This window comes from Lolium perenne, chromosome 7 (genome assembly GCF_019359855.2).
Source record: "Lolium perenne isolate Kyuss_39 chromosome 7, Kyuss_2.0, whole genome shotgun sequence".
Lineage (NCBI taxonomy): Eukaryota > Viridiplantae > Streptophyta > Magnoliopsida > Poales > Poaceae > Lolium > Lolium perenne.
In genome coordinates, this window is record NC_067250.2 from 208,609,023 (window position 1) to 208,622,463 (window position 13,441).

The window sequence follows — 13,441 nt, forward strand, 5'->3', positions numbered from 1 at the left end:
TCAAGAGTGGCACGCTCCCTTTGACGTGGGCATTACCCTTCGGGTAACCAGTATTGCCCTATCCGGTATTGACAAATTGGAGGCCCATGAAGATACCTAAAGGCGAGATGGGCCACTAGGTCGGCGCACCAGAAGATTCCTTGACGGGCAAGACAAGGAAGCAAACAAACAAGGAAAGATTGGATCTAAACTACTGTAAATCTAGTCGTATTCGGTTAGACCTCTTGAGACCTGGCCTCCTATATAAAGGCCAGGAGAGGGGCTGCCGAGGGACACGAACAATCTTAGCAATCTTAGCCCGGAAAAGCTTAGAGCTAGGTAACCCTAGCAATAGCAATCTCGACTAGATCTCAGCCGAAGTATTCGGCACCCCATTGTAACCCATTGTCATCATAATCAAAGAACAGACAGGCAGGACGTAAGGGTTTTACCTCATCGAGGGCCCCGAACCTGGGTAAATCGCTCTCCCCGCTTGTCTGTGAACCGATGTCTCGTGTCAGCCTACAGGATTCCATCAACCCTAAGCCCCTATCGGAGGGCATTGGCGAGGAGTACCCTCGACACCCTTGTCGATCTGCGAGGTTCAGTAGTTTCCTCGTTCGAAGTTTCATGATCATTATCATTAGCTTCCTCTGTTGCCGGTGCAGGCGGTACAGGAACAGTTTCCGGTACTGCGCTACTCTGATCAACGAGTATAGATTCATCAATCTCATCGAGTTCTACTTTTCTTCCAGTCACTTCTTTAGTGAGAAATTCTTTCTCAAGAAAGGTTCCGTTCTTAGCAACAAAGATTTTGCCTTCGGATTTGTGATAGAAAGTGTACCCTATAGTTTCCTTAGGGTATCCTATGAAGACGCATTTCTCCGCTTTGGGTTCTAGCTTGTCCAGTTGTAACTTCTTTACATAGGCTTCGCAACCACAAACTTTCAGGAACGACAGCTTAGGTTTCTTATTAAACCATAATTCATACGGTGTCGTTTCTACGGATTTTGATGGTGCTCTATTTAAAGTGAATGCGGCTGTCTCTAATGCATAACTCCAAAAGGATAACGGCAAATTAGTAAGAGACATCATAGAATGAACCATATCTAAGAGAGTTCGATTACGACGTTCGGACACACCGTTTCGTTGAGGTGTTCCCGGCGGTGTCAATTGTGAAAGTATTCCGCATTTCTTTAAATGCATGCCAAACTCATAACTCAGATATTCACCTCCACGATCAGATCGTAGAAATTTAATCTTCTTGTTACGGTGATTTTCTACTTCACTTTGGAATTCCTTAAACTTCTCGAAAGTTTCGGATTTATGTTTCATGAAATAGATATACCCATATCTACTCAGATCATCTGTGAAGGTTAGAACATAACGATAACCACCGCGCGATGCTACGCTCATTGGTCCGCACACATCGGTATGTATGATTTCCAATAAGTCAGTAGCTCGCTCCATCATACCAGAAAATGGAGTCTTAGTCATTTTACCCATTAGACATGCTTCGCATCTATCAAGTGACTCAAAGTCAAGTGATTCAAGTAATCCATCAGTATGGAGTTTCTTCATGCGTTTCACTCCAATATGACCAAGGCAGCGATTGCCACATATAAGTAGAATTATCATTCAATTTAATTCGCTTAGCATCAATGTTATGTATATGCGTATCACTACTATCGAGATCTAACAGAAATAAGCCATTCTTTTCTGGTGCTCGACCATAAAAGATATTATTCATAAAAATAGAACAACCATTATTCTCAGACTTGAATGAATAACCGTCTTGCATTAAACAAGATCCAGATATAATGTTCATGCTCAACGCGGGTACAAAATAACAATTATTTAGGCTTAAAACTAATCCCGAAGGTAGATGTAAAGGAAGTGTGCCGACAGCGATCACATCGACTTTGGATCCGTTTCCAACGCGCATCGTCACTTCATCTTTCAGTAGTCTTCGTTTATTCTTTAGTTCCTGTTTCGAGTTACAAATATGAGCAACCGAACCAGTATCAAATACCCAGGTACTAGAACGAGAACCAGTGAGATAAACATCTATAACATGTATATCAGATATACCTTCTTTCTTCTTCTTGATAAGGCCGCTCTTCAGATCAGCCAGATACTTGGAGCAATTACGCTTCCAGTGTCCCTTCTCCTTGTAGTAATAGCACTCAGCATCAGGCTTAGGGCCGTTCTTAGGTTTCATAGGAGGCGTGGCAGCTTTCTTGCCACCCTTCTTGAATTTTCCCTTAGACTTGCCCTGTTTCTTGAAACTGGTTGTCTTGTTGACCATCAACACTTGGTGCTCTTTCTTGATCTCAATCTCAGCAGCTTTTAGCTTGCCAAAGAGTTCAGGTAACTCCTTGTTCATGTTCTGCATATTGTAGTTCATCACAAAGTTCTTGTAACTTGGTGGCAGTGATTGAAGGACACGATTAATCCCCAGTCTGTTAGGAATCACTATTCCCAAGTCACTGAGTTTCTTCGCATGCCCGGTCATGGCGAGCATGTGCTCACTAACGGAGCTGCCTTCTTCCATCATGCAGCTGAAGAAATGTTTCGATGCTTCATAGCATTCCACGGCCGCATGAGTCTCAAAAATAGCTTTCAGCTCTTTCATCAACTCATGAGGATCGTGGTGCTCAAAACGTTTTTAAAGATCGGATTCCAGACTGCACAGGATGGCACATTGAACTTGAGAGTACCGAGTTTTCCGAGTCTCGTAAACAGCTTTTACTTCATCGGTTTCAGTTTCTGCAGGAGGGTCACCTAGCGGTGCATCAAGCACATATTGCAGATTTCCGCCAGAGAGGAAGATCCTCACATGACGGAACCAGTCGGTGAAGTCGCTACCGTTGCTCTTAAGTTTTTCTTTCTCTAGGAACTGGTTAAAATTGATTGGGGACGCCATCTCTACAACATATATTTGCAAAAGTTTAGACTAAGTTTATGACAAATTGAGTTCAAATTTTAATTCAACATAATTAAAAATCTAGGTGAACTCCCACTCAAAACAATATCCCTCGCATTGTCTTAGTGATCACACGAACCAAATCCACCGCACCTAAGTCCGATCATCACGAGACAAGGTGTGATTTCAATGGCGAACACTCAAAGTGTTCATCATATCAACCATATGATTCATGCTCTACCTTTCGGTATCACGTGTTCCGAGACCATGTCTGTACATGCTAGGCTCGTCAGGGCCACCTTAGTATCCGCATGTGCAAAACTGTCTTGCACCCGTTGTATGCACTTGTTGATTCTATCACACCCGATCATCACGAGATGCTTCGAAACGACAAGTCTTGGCAACGGTGCTACTAAGGATGAACACTTCATTATCTTGAGATTTTAGTGAGGGATCATCTTATAATGCTACCGTCGCGATCTAAGCAAAATAAGATGCATAAAAGGATTAACATCACATGCAGTTCATATGTGATATGATATGGCCCTTTTGTCTTTGCGCCTTTGATCTTCATCTCCAAAGCACGGACATGATCTCCATCATCTTCGGGCATGATCTCCATCATCATCGGCGTAGCGTCAAGGTCAATGGCGCCGTCTTCATGATTGTCCTCCATGTAGCAACTATTACAACTACTTTGAAATACTACTCAACATGAAATATAAAGACAACCATAAGGCTCCTGCTGGTTGCCACAATACAATAATGATCATCTCATACATATTCATCATCACATTATGGCCATATCACATCACCAAACCCTGCAAAAACAAGTTAGACGTCTCTAATTTGGTTTGCATATTTTACATGGTTTAGGGTTATCGAGAGAGATCTAATCTACCTACGAACATGAACCACAACGTTGATACTAATGTTTTCAATAGAAGAGTAAATTGAATCTTCACTATAGTAGGAGAGACAGACACCCGCAAAGCCTCTTATGCAATACAAGTTGCATGTCGAACGAGGAACAAGTCTCATGAACGCGGTCATGTAGAGTTAGTCCGAGCCGCTTCATCCCACTATGCCACAAAGATGCAAAGTACTCAAACTAAAGATAACAAGAGCATCAACGCCCACAAAACCATTGTGTTCTACTCGTGCAACCATCTATGCATAGACACGGCTCTGATACCACTGTAGGATAATGTTGCATAGAAAACAAAAAATTTCCTACCGCGAACACGCAATCCAAGCCAAGATGCAATCTAGAAGACGGTAGCAACGAGGGGTTTATCGAGTCTCACCCTTGAAGAGATTCCAAAGCCTACAAGATGAGGCTCTTGTAGCTGTGGTAGACGTTCACTTGCCGCTTGCAAAAGCGCGTAGAAGATCTTGATCACGATCCCTCCGGCGCCACGAATGGGCAGCACCTCCGTACTCGGTCACACGTTCGGTTGTTGATGAAGACGACATGCACCTCCCGTTCCAGCGGGCAGCGGAAGTAGTAGCTCCTCTTGAATCCGACAGCACGACGGCGTGGTGTCGGTGGCGGTGGAGAACTCCGGCGGAGCTTCGCTAAGCGTGCGTGAGCTTATGGAGGAGAGGGGGCGGCTAGGGTTTGGGAGGGGGTGGCCGGCCACTCAAGGGGGGCGGCCAGGTTGTGGTCTTGGGGTGGCCGGCCCCCTCCCCTTGGCCCCTCATTATATAGGTGGAAGCCCCAAGTGTTGGACTACAAGTCTCCGAATAAGACCCGAACCCAAAACTTTCCATGTGATAGGGAAACCTACCCAAGGTGGGAATCCCACTTGGGGTGGGATTCCCCCCTTCCATGTGGGGGGTTGGCCGGCCCCATAGGGGGAGTCCACTTGGGACTCCTCCCCCTCTAGGGTTGGCCGGCCATGGAGGTGGAGTCCCTCCGGGACTCCACCTTCCTTGGTGGTTTCTTCCGGACTTTTCTAGAACCTTCTAGAACCTTCCATAGAACCTTCCGGATCATTTGAATTCACATAAAATGACATCCTATATATGAATCTTATTCTCCGGACCATTCCGGAACTCCTCGTGATGTCAGGGATCTCATCCGGGACTCCGAACAAATATTCGAACTCCATTCCATATTCAAGTTCTACCATTTCAACATCCAACTTTAAGTGTGTCACCCTACGGTTCGTGAACTATGCGGACATGGTTGAGTACTCACTTCGACCAATAACCAATAGCGGGATCTGGAGATCCATAATGGCTCCCACATATTCAACGATGACTTTTAGTGATCGAATGAACCATTCACATACGATACCAATTCCCTTTGTCACGCGATATTTTACTTGTCCGAGGTTTGATCTTCGGTATCACTCTATACCTTGTTCAACCTCGTCTCCTGACAAGTACTCTTTACTCGTACCGTAATATGTGGTCTCTTATGAACTTATTCATATGCTTGCAAGACATTAGACGACATTCCACCGAGAGGGCCCAGAGTATATCTATCCGTCATCGGGATGGACAAATCCCACTGTTGATCCATATGCCTCAACTCATACTTTCCGGATACTTAATCCCACCTTTATAACCACCCATTTACGCAGTGGCGTTTGGTGTAATCAAAATACCTTTCCGGTATAAGTGATTTACATGATCTCATGGTCATAAGGACTAGGTAACTATGTATCGAAAGCTTATAGCAAATAACTTAATGACGAGATCTTATGCTACGCTTAATTGGGTGTGTCCATTACATCATTCATATAATGACATAACCTTGTTATTAATAACATCCAATGTTCATGATTATGAAACTAATCATCCATTAATCAACAAGCTAGTTAAGAGGCATACTAGGGACTCTTTGTTGTCTACACATCACACATGTACTAATGTTTCGGTTAATACAATTATAGCATGACATATAAACATTTATCACAAACATAGAGATATAAATAATAACCACTTTATTATTGCCTCTAGGGCATATCTCCTTCATTCCGCACCTTGGATCCCTCCTCTAGCTCCGCCCGCAGCACCACGGTGGAGTTGTTGGCATCCTCCAGGGCCTCGTTCAGTTTAGCCTCAGCGGTGGCTTGGGCGGCCTTCATCGCCTCGTTGGGCTTGAGCCCGAGCTGGATCAGCTGGTCCTTCAGCCCCTTGGAGTAAGTCTCCAGGGCGTCCAGAGCCTCGCGGTGCTGCCGGATGAGCTGCTCTTTTTCATCTAGAGCCCGGAAGGAAAGCGTTAACAAAATTGCAACTGGTAAAGTGAAGAAGAAACAAGTTAACCGGAAAAGAAGGAGCGGTACCTTGGAGTGCGGCGAGCTGAGTCTTGAGGGCTTCGATGGAAGCTTCCGGGATAGCTGTTGAGCAGAAAGTTATAAGTGCTAAGAAAGAAAACTTTCCGGTAAGAAGATGCCGGAGGCACAGAAGCTTACCTTGTCACTTGTTGTGCGCTTCAGCAAGGTCCCGGTGCTCCCAGAGAAGCTCCTCAAAGAGGTGCTTCCGGGCGTCGGCAGTGCTCTGTTCAAGAAAAAAATGTTAGAAAAAAGAAGCCGTTTTCTCTGTGTTCTGACCTAAGTTTCGCGCTAAGAGCTATGTTCTTAACCCGAAACTCGGGGACTAGCTATGCCGGTTTTTTGAGGAGTTTTTTACCTAAGTTTCGCGCTAAGAGCTATGCTCTCAACACGAAACTCGGGGACTGGGAAGATAGACAAGATCCGAAAAAAGAGAAACCGGCATGAATTGAAAAATAGAAAAGAATTTGGTGAAACTTACCATCATGTTGTTGGTGGCATCATACCACGCGCTATCCAGCTCCTTCACTGCGCGCCGCAGCCGCATGAAGTGTTCCTCCGAGCACCGAGGGCCAGCGGGATCAGGTGCCGGAAGCCGGTCCTTTCCCAGGCCGCGTGTAGCTGCCGACACATCCGCTTCGTTCCACTTCTCAGCGTAGGGAAGCAGATGCCCCAGCTCGCGGCCTTCGCGCTTAAACTCGGTTATCCGGCCAAGCAGGCCGGTGGCCATCTCGCCAGCGGCGACAGCGGCGCGGGCGGCGTGCAGCACCAAGGACTGCGGGCCGGCGGATGAGGTGCCGGAAGCCGTGGTCTTCCCCTTGGTGATCTTCAGGGTTTCTGGTGGCGGCGTTGGCGTGGCCCCGGTTGGCTCGGCGCTGGGAGCTTCCGGCGGTGGCGCAGGCGTAGTATTGGGAGGCGATGATGCGCCCTGCCCCACGGTAGAGCTTGCCGGCGTGGAAGAGTCCGGTGCGGCTTTGGAGGGGGAAGACTCCTTGGTCTTCTTCTTCTTTCTTTTCGGGACGGGAGGAACCAGAGGTTCCGCCCGCCCGGCAGCTTCTTCATCGGCGCCGATGTCGCTGGTGCCGGTATCTTGTTTTTTTGGAGGGGAGATGAGGTCCTCCTCCGTGCGGTGTTCAGAAGGTGTAGGGGCCGCGCGCCCCGCACTTGAGGTGCCTCCCAGAGGGGAGGCAGAAGGGTTGCCGGTACCAAGTGGCACCGGGCTTGACTGAGGAGGAGGAGTTGAGGTCCTTGCGGTTCCCTCAGAGCCTTCCGGCTTCGCGCCGCTGGCGCTCTTGCAGAGCGTAAGCGCAGGGCTGAATAAGAAAAAGAGAGAAGATCGGAAAAAGCAAACAAAGGGAAGAGTTTGAAAAACAAAGCAAACAGAGGAACAAAGGCTTACCCAGAAGAGACCGACATCGTCTTTCCTTGTAGCGCCTCTTGCCTGCTACCTTCCCCGCAAAGGCTTCCGTCCGGAAGCGTTTGGTGGGAGGAGCTTGGCTTGAGCCGGCATCAGGTGCCGGAGCCTTGTTCTTCTGGCCCTGGGGAACGAGCTTCTCCAGAAACTCGCGACCGGCCTCGGCCTGCAAAGGTACCGCATGCTCATGAACCTGCGGTTGGGTGCTGGCTGAGGGAGCATCTACAGAGGAGGAATAACAATAAAGTATGAGAGATCAAAAAAGAAAGCTACCTCAAGCACAGTGAGATCGTCGGTGGAGCCGGGAGCTTCAGACGAGGGGTTACCGGGGCGCGAGGTGTGGGTCCGGCCCATCTTGAGATCAGTCCAGTGGACGTAAGGATCTGGGTCCACCGAGTCCAGAGGGCGCTTCCGGCAAGGGCCTCACCTCTCCGCTTCGATGCGAGGGAAACGGTCTTTGGCCTAAAAACAAATGAAAAGTCAGTTAGCCACAACATAAAAGTTACCGGTAGAACAACCCGGGTTGCACAATCTCTTACTTCTTGGGTTGGAGGGTTAGTGGAGCTAAGAGGCAGGACGCCCCACTCCCAGTCATCCGGCATACCAGTCTGGCAGATCTGCTTAGCCTTGAGGACTATGTCCTCCTTGCTCAGAGGGAGGCCAGTGATCTTGGTAGGATCGCCGGGGCCGTACATCTCGCTCATCTTATGAGCCCGGCGCTTAAGAGGGAGCACCCGCCGTGAGATGAAGGCACGGATGATGTCGTCAGAGCAAATGTTAGTCTCCTTCCTTAGCTTCTCCATGAAGCGTACTACCCGGTTCGTTTCAATGTGATCCGTCCCAGGAAAGTAGCCCCAGTTGACCTTTCTGGGCGGCGCCGGATTAAAAGCCGGCAGATTGATAAGATCTGCGGCGCCGTCGTTCTTCACATAGAAGAAGGTCCCCTGCCATAACCGGCAGGACTCGAGACCAGAGAATTTAAAGAAGGGGCTCCCTTGGCGGGAGCCGATGATACAAGACCCGCATTGTACGGGGGGTTTGGGCTTAGGAATGTCCTTGCCCTGAACGGAATTAATCCGGAGAGAGAAGAAGCGAGCAAAAGTATCGCGAGTGGGACGGATGCCGATGTAGGCCTCCATGAAGGTGGCATAACAAGAAAGGTAAAAAACGGCATTGCCGGGAAGGTGGTGAGGCTGGAGTTGGTAAAAATCCAGAATTCGGCGAAAGAAGTCAGAAGCGGGAAGGCCGAAGCCGCGCTCGAAGTGAGCAAGAAACACGACGTACTCACCGGGTTTGAGTACCGGTTCGATCTCGTCGCCGGGAAGCCGGAAGGATACTCCTTCCGGTATCCTTCTAGACCGGTAGAGCTAGTCGATCTCATGTTGTGTGACGTCGGAGCCTTTCCAGGCTCCGCGTGTGATACCGGAAAGATCTACTCCGGGGCTTGGCTAGTGCTGCCGGCCTCTTGATCGTTGCCGGTGTCGGTTTCCATCCGGGCAAGATCAGCAGTTAGCCCGTCGGAAGCTTCGCTCTGAAGACTACTAGAGAATGACGCGGAAAGAGATTCTTCGCTAGACATGCGAATCTACCCGGACAAACAGATTCCCCAAAATCTACCCTTGCGCGAAGATCTACGAGTAAGAGAAAAAGCAAAAGAAAATAGGGAGTAAATATCCTACCGGCCCAAGATCTGGAAAGCAAAGAAAAGAGGGGAAAGTGCGAGTCGAGCCTAACCTGAGGCGGCGGAGATGCTGAGGAAGAAGGTCACCGGCGGGGCGGCGAGCTCGCGGTTGCTGAGGAAGGCCGACGACGAGGAAGGGGAGAAGAGGTCGTCGGAGCACGAATGGTGCGGCCGCGACAGGTGCACTGCGAGGAATCTCCACGCAGCGAACCTTGGCGAGGTTCGGCGGAGCAGCGGCGGAAATTCGCCGGGCGGCGGAGCTCTGGCGACGAACGAGCGCGGCGAGGGCGCAAGAGGGCTAGGAGTTCTGTGCGCGCGAGAGAGTAGAGAATGCGAAGAAAGGAAGAAGAAGGAGCAGTTTCCCCTTATATAGGAAGAAGAGATAGTGGGCTAGAAACCGCTGGGCCGCGGCGGTTCGCTTCGTGGGCCGCCACATGGCGCGAGGATACACGCGCGGAAAATAAAAAACCACAGGGAAGCCGCATGGATCCGGAACGGCAGCCTGGATCCGGTGTGTCGCAGTTAATACGGGCGCAGAAGCCGAAGGGAAGTGATCCCTGACACTGGCGCGTCAGGTATAGTGCGCATGTCACTGACAGGCACTGTACCCGAGAAATTCTCGACTTCGCCGAGGAGAGATTTAATTTCTAAGATACCGGAGAATAAGATACCGGAAGATACCTTACAAAGAGAGAAGACGTGAGTCCGGCAAAGATGTTGGGATCTAAACTAACCACCGGAAAGATTAAACCGGTACCTTAAGATATGGGAATCTGGCATGGTCTGTTGGATAGAATCCACCAGACTATACCAGCTTCGGGGACTAATGTTGGGGGGATGACCCCCGGTATGCCAAAGGCATGCCAAACCGGATGGTTTGGCCCATCGAGATACCGGTTTAATGTTTACCGGAGCACAAAGTTAAGTGTTTGGCTAAGTAAAGCTAAGCCGGTATCCCCAAGAGGGGCATACCGGAACCGGGTAAAGAAGACACCGGTCTGCCGGTAAGAAAAGCATGTCGGCAAGACTGGTCAAAGATTCTCTTCAGAGCTAGAGGACAAAGATGAGCTAAGCAAAGTAGCTTTAAACGAAGCCCTGGCGCCAAAGAGGAAGGTGACGCTGAAAGAAGCCGGAGGATGTCAGCCTCCCTGATTAAAGAAGACCCCAGCGTCATCTGTGATTAAAGTAACTTTGTAAAGTAGTTTGTCTAGTCAAAGATGCCATTAGGGTTTCTTCCCCTGTAAGCCACCCTCTCCCCTATATAAGGAGAGGGGGCACACCCGTACACGAGATGATCGATCACTAGAGAAACCATGTATGCACAAACCTGTATCTTGTTGAGATCAATGAAGAGAAAGATCTAGAGCAGAGTTCTTCCTTGTGTGTTTCTTCTTCTATCTTTGCCTTTGGCTGAGTTCTTGAAGAAACCATCCGGAAGTTCATCCTATCTAATCAAAAACCCTCCCCCGAATCCTCTTGCGCCCATTCGGCCCCAACTTAAGCCATCCCATGGCATCTGCTCGTTCACCACGACGACAGTGACGCATCCAAACATGGATTGGGTTGCGTACTCATGCAAGATCGGAAAGTAATATCTTATGGATCGAGGCAACTCAGACCTCATGAAGTGAACTATCCAACACATGATTTAGAGTTAGCAGCAGTCGTATTTGCACTTAAAACTTGGAGACATTTTCTCTATGGAGCTAAGTGTGAGCTCTATACGGATCATAAGAGTCTCAAGTACTTCTTCACTCAGAAGGAACTCAATATGAGGCAGAAAAGATGGCTTGAACTAATCAAGGATTATGACTTGACCATCAATTATACTCCAGGAAAGGCTAATGTTGTAGCAGATGCCTTGAGTAACCGGAATTGAGGAAGGAAATAAGTCAAGCCCAAATACAACTTTGGGAGAAAGAAGCTCATGAAGGGCTATCAGCTTTACAAGTGGCTGATGAGCTAAATATTAACTTAAAGAATGAAATAATGATGGGTCAATTGGACGATCCATTCATCGTGGAGGAGATGAGAAGAATTGATGAAGGAAGACCATCAAAATTTCACCGAGGAGAGTCTGGATCATTATGGTTCCAGAAAAGGATTTGCGTTCCGGATATTGCTGAGATCAAGGAAGTGATACTCCGGGAAGCACATCAAACACCATACTCTATACATCCGGGAAGTACAAAGATGTACATGGATCTCAAGGAATTATTCTGGTGGAATAATATGAAGAGAGAGATAGCACAATACGTGGTGGAATGCCATACCTGTCAAAGAGTGAAAGCTGAACATCAGAGTCCGGCAGTAAAGTTACAACCTTTACCAATCCCAGAATGGAAATGGGAGGAAATAGGAATGGATTTCATCACCGGACTACCCATGACCAATAAAAAGAAGGACATGATATGGGTAATCGTGGACCGGTTGACAAAAAGTGCACACTTCCTACGGTAAATCAGCAGGATAAAGGAGAAAAACTCATCGATCTTTACATCAAAGAGATCGTGAGTAAACATGGAGTGCCCAAGAAGATCGTGTCAGATCGAGGATCCGTGTTCACATCAGCATTTTGGAAGCAACTACATGAAGCTTTAGGATCCAAGTTGGACTATAGTACCGCGTATCATCCTCAGACAGGTGGACAAACAGAGAGAACTAACCAGATCCTAGAGGATATGCTTAGGGCTTGTGCCCTAGACTTCGGAGGATCATGGGAGGAGCACTTGCCACTAGCAGAGTTTTCATACAATAATAGCTATCAAAGCAGCATCAAGATGGCACCATTCGAAGCTCTGTATGGAAGGAAGTGTAGATCACCGATATGTTGGTATGAGGTAGGATCAAGCAAAGAGTTCAATCCTGATTATGTCAAGGAAAAGCAACAGATTATCGACATCATAAGAGATAGGCTGAAGATAGCCCAAAGTCAATAGAAGAGTTATGCCGATCAGAAGAGAAGAACATGGGAGCTACAAGTTGGAGACATGGTATATCTCAAGGTGAGCCCGATGAAAGGTCTTCAGAGATTTGGAGTAAAGGGGAAGTTAAGCCCTAGATACATCGGACCTTTCAAGATACTGAGCCAAAACCGAGGATTAGCCTTTGAATTGGAACTACCGGGAAGGTTAGCACAAGTTCACAATGTATTCCATGTGTCGCAACTCAGGAAATGCTTAAAGACCCCAGATGAGCCAGTATCACATGATGAGCTCGAGTTACAACCAGATTTGAAATACATCGAGAAGCCAGCAAAGATTCTCGAAGAGAACTGGAAACAACTCAGGAATCGAGCTATTAAGTACTGCAAAATATAATGGAAACATCACCCCGAGAGGGAAGCCACCTGGGAAAAGGAGGAAGACCTGAGGAAAACATACCCCGAACTCTTCAGGTATTACAACCACAACTTCGGGACGAAGTTTTCTTTAAGGGGGAAAGGCTGTAATGTCCCAGGTTTAGAGACGATCGAGGGGTAGATTTTAGAAAGGGATGTGCATTGCATCGTAAATTCTGGGGAAATTTCGCGCTTTAAAACAAAAATGCATCGAAGGGGGACAAGTTTCTCTCTCGACATCTTACAGGGTTAGGGTTTCGAGAGTGCGATAAACTTGTTTCTTACTCAACTAAGTTAGGGTTTTTGAGAAGAGAGGAGAGGTATTGCATCACAACTAAAGTGCATGACTGAATTAAAACTTAAGTTGCATGATTGAATTCAAAACTAAGTTGAATTTGAATTTCAAATTCAAACATCAAATAGATATCTCATAATTCAAACTTGAGATAATTCATTAAGCAAATTATAAATAATACACAATATGAACAATACAAATAATAAGTAAAGCTCATTAGAGAAAACTTTGAGCTTTATTGATAAACACACAATATACATTGTCTTTACAATATTCATAATTGAAATATAAGAACCTTACAACACATTACAAGAATTGGCAGAAATGAAGAAAGAAAAAGAAAGAAAAGTACAATGTCATATTCTATCCTAAAACTACAAGATAATCTCCACTAAGGCTTGAACTTGATCTTCACTTGATCATCTCCAAGCTCCCTGCACACAACAAAGAAAAGCACTAGTTATGCCAAGTGGCATTGCCACTTGGTAGGTTAGAAAAGAAATGCTGAATTGAGCAGATATG